The sequence below is a fragment of the Mandrillus leucophaeus genome, unplaced genomic scaffold (assembly GCF_000951045.1).
Source record: "Mandrillus leucophaeus isolate KB7577 unplaced genomic scaffold, Mleu.le_1.0 Scaffold67, whole genome shotgun sequence".
NCBI lineage: Eukaryota > Metazoa > Chordata > Mammalia > Primates > Cercopithecidae > Mandrillus > Mandrillus leucophaeus.
Genome location: NW_012107252.1, coordinates 2,358,999 through 2,363,192, shown reverse-complemented (window position 1 = coordinate 2,363,192; position 4,194 = coordinate 2,358,999). Strand labels below are relative to the sequence as shown.

Sequence of the window (4,194 nt, the reverse complement as noted above, 5' to 3'; positions counted from 1 at the left end):
CCACCTCAGCCCCCTGAGTAGCTGAGACTATAGGTGCACATCACTGTGCCCAGGTAATTTTTTTCTATAGAGATCGGTGGGGCAGGGGGCAGGTCTCACTTTGTTACCCAGGCTGCTCTTAAACTCTTGGCTTCAAGCAATCCTCTCACTTCAGCCTCCCAAATTGCTGGGATTAAAGGCAAGAGTCACTGTGCCTGGTCTGCAGCAATTATTATTTTATGGTTTCCTTGTTTGTTTTATGGTTCACAGAGGACTTTCACAAATTTATTGCATTTGAGTTTCATACACCATGCTTACTCTGTCTATTGTGGCATACAATTTTAGAGACACAACAGGCTTTGGGGACCCTTATGTTCAACGTGTTAATTTTACAGATAAATGAAGTGAGATTTAGAGAGAGGAAACAAATTGCCCAAAGTCACACACACAGCAAGTTGGCAAGGTTGGCACTAGAACCCAGGTCAGTGAACATCAAATTCTGTGTCTTTCGACAACACAATGCAGAGTATATCATGTTAGCCCCCTGAACCATGTTGATTACATGCACCAAGTCAGGTCCATGGGCTGTATTGGTTCCACATACCATCATCTTAATTTTCTGTGTTGGCAGCAAATATTGTTTATATGTCCTACTTTGCTTAAATCACTTTGGCTCTCTACTGTTTCCATGCGCCATGTCACACAGTTACCATGTTCCATGTTGGTTACATGTATTCTATTGGTTGCTGTGGTATTATGGTAGATTATATCATTATCTCTGTTATTTGCTGCCCTCCCTGTAATTACGCATGCCTGTCCATTGTCCTGTGATATGCATTACTTCTCTGCAGGAAGAAAATACTTCCTGCCTCCTTGTCGTCACTTGACCATGTGACCTGTTTTGGCCAATGGGATGTGAGCCAAGAGGTGTGTGTCACTTCTGAAATGCTTTATTAGTCATCATTTGTTTTGGCCATTGTTCCTTTCCCTCTGCCATAAGAATGGCATGTTCCAGATAAGGGCTTCTCCTTCAGGGTGGATCTGAGACTGCACAAGGCCATAGCCAAGCTACAACTAACATGGGATGTGAGCAATAAATAAACTTTTGCTGTTGTAAGATGCTGAAATTACAGATTTGTTCGTTACTGCACCACAATGAAGCAAGTGGATCAAGATAGCCATGTTAGTTTCATGCACATTTGTTCCACTGACCAAGTACTGTGTTGGTTCAAATGCACAACGTTAGTTGCACATTACAGTTGCTGTACCTTTCTTCAACATTGGACATTCTACCCCAGGCCTCTCCTGGCTCCCAGTTCACTAGGCAACCCTACTATGCCCCATCGTTTTGAGAAAAGGCTGCTTAATGTCCTTGTTCCTCAGAATGTAGACCACAGGATTGAGCAGAGCCATGAAGACACTGTAAAAGAATGAGATCTGCTTACCTAGCTCAGGAGAATAGCTGGAGTTGGGCCTCACGTAGATAAAAGTGACCAGAGCATAGAAGAGTGTGACCACGGTCAGGGGGGAGGCACAGGTCCAGAAAGCTTTGCAGCGGGCCTGGGTGGACTTAATCTTGAGGATGGCCAGGGCAGTATGAATGTAGGAGGCCAGAATGAGAGACAGTGGGACAACAACCATAAAGACCCTGATGACCAGATCTGCCATCTCAATGAAGCGGGTGTCCCTGCAAGCCAAGCTCCGTACCGAGGGGCCTTCACAGAAATAGTGGTTGACTGTGTTGGGCCCATAATATGGCAGCCTCATGGTGAGAAAGGTATGAATCAGGGAGAAGAAATCACAGGCCCATGTCCCAACTACCAAGCATGTGCACAGTCCCAAATGAGGATGACAGTATAACACAGCAGGTGGCAAATGGCCACATATTGGTCATAAGCCATGACCGCAAAGAAGATGCACTCGTTCAGGCCCAGGACACCAAACACATACATCTGCAGCCAACAGCCAGCAAAGGTGATGGTCTGAGAGTGAATGACAAGATGCACCAACATCTGGGGCATGGTGGTGATGATATGGCCCATATCCAGCAGGGAGAGGATTCAGAGGAAGAAGTACATGGCAGTGTGGAGATGCATGTCCAGGCAGATCAGGGTGACAATGAGCCAACTGTCTGGGACTGAGCTCAAGTAGAGGAAAAGAAAGGCAACGGAGAGGATCCTGTTGAAATGGGGTCACTGGAAAACCAAGCAGGATAAATTCAGAAACCCAGCTTTGGTTCTGCCCTGGAAGCATCCACATGATGGGGCCTATAAAAAACCACACTTACATAAATGTCATCTGAAATATGGTATCCTAACCTGAGGTCAGGAGTTCGAGACCAGCCTGGCCAACACAGTGAAACCCAGTCTCAACTAAAAATATAAAAATTAGCCGGGCATGGTGGTGGGCGCCTGTAATCCCAGCTACTTGGGAGGCTGAGGCAGGAGAATTGCTTGAACCCAAGAGATGGAGGTTGCAGTGAGCCGAGATTGCACCATGGCACTCCAGACTGGGTGACAAGGGAAAAATTCCATCTCAAAAAAAAAAAAAAAAAATGTATGGTATCCTGGCAAGAATAACAGCTGTGGAGGTAGACAGGCTAGGATTTTAATTCTGGTCCCACTACTCATTTACTGTATAATCTTGAACAGGTTACTTAACCATTCTGAGCCTTTCTTAGACTGAATCTCCTCATCTGTAAAATGTGACTAATTACACTCACCTCTCAGGATTTTTGTAAGGAGTAGAAGCAATGTATATGAAGCCTGTAACACAATGCCTCAACACAGGAAATAAAACATAAAATGCTCATATTCAATTTCCCACTCTATCCCCACCCCTCAGTAGACAACTGGTCACTCACATGTCTAGCAAGAATCAGTTTACGCCTTCTCAGCCCCAGCCCCCAAATCTGAGAGGGAGCTCCCTCTGTCTCAGAAAACATGGGTGTGGATGTGCTACGTGCCTCTCCTGACACCATGCAAGCGTTTCTCCCGCCCCAGCCGGTGCAATGTGAGGCTCTGTCAATAGAGGGCGACAGAGGGGCACTGAAATGTGATGGCTGCAGGAAGGTACTTATGTTGCTGGCTTCATTCTTCTTCCTTATTCAGCTTTGCTTCATTCTTCTTCCTTATTCAGCTTTAGAGTGAGTAAACTGGTGCGTGGAAGGGCTGTAGTACTCACTCCAACTGACCTCCGTGGACTACACAGCCACGCACTCAGGCCACACTCTCCCCATCCAGCAGCCACTTCTACAGACCAGCCCTGGCCACATGCTCAGGCAATGCTTCCCCTCAACACAGCTGCCATTTCTATGCAAGCTCTGGCCAGTGCTGCTGGTAGGCTGGTCATTCCTGTGAGTCACATCCTTTTTGAAAAAGTCTGAATCTCAAACTTTTTATTTAGGTAGTTGCAAGCTATCTATCCACTAAGGATTTATTGAGTACAAACATTAGAAATAGTAGATCTATAATAGAGAAACTGGACAACATCTAAACTTAGTGATCACAATTAACATCATCAATAAGGAACAAATAGATACAGTGTGTATCCAGATGTGCAATCCTAAGAATACACCATCTATATAGCATTTTAGCCAAAAATGTAAAACCTGAATCTAATCATGAAGAAACATCAAAGAAACCCAAATTGAGGAATGTTCCGTAAAATAACTAGTTTCTAATCTCAAAAAATGTCATGAAAAACAAAAAAATGCTGAGAGACTAAAAGAAAAATAACGAATGCAATATATAATCTTGGAAGAGAGGGATGCTATAAAAGACATTATGACAATAGACAAAATTGGAATATAAATTAGATATTAGATTGTATATATATATTATTTCAATATTTAACTTCCTGATTTTGATAACTCCTATATGACAGGGTATTTTTGGTTTTAGGAAATATTCACTGAAGTATTATAAGGTAAAGGAGCATGATATTTGCAAATTACTCTAGAATGGTGCTGAAAATTATAAAAACAGCAATAATATATTTATACAGATAGAATGATAAAGTAAATGCTATAAAATGTTAAAAATTAATAAATCTAGGTATGGGGCATACAGGATTGCTTTGTACTATTCTTTCAACTTTTCCCTAAGTTTGAAGTTATTTCAAAATAAAAATTATTTTAAATTACAATGCTTTAAATGTGAAATAAAAACTTTTCCAGACCAAAAAAAGTGAGATAATTTAAAGGAAGTTATTCAG

At 42.5% G+C, this 4,194-nt stretch overlaps 1 pseudogene; it reads right to left on the bottom strand.

Annotated features, from left to right (window-relative positions):
* Positions 1-1,299: 1,299 nt before the first annotated feature.
* On the bottom strand, positions 1,300-2,238 carry LOC105555119 (annotated as a pseudogene).
* Between the last annotated feature and the right edge of the window lie 1,956 nt (positions 2,239-4,194).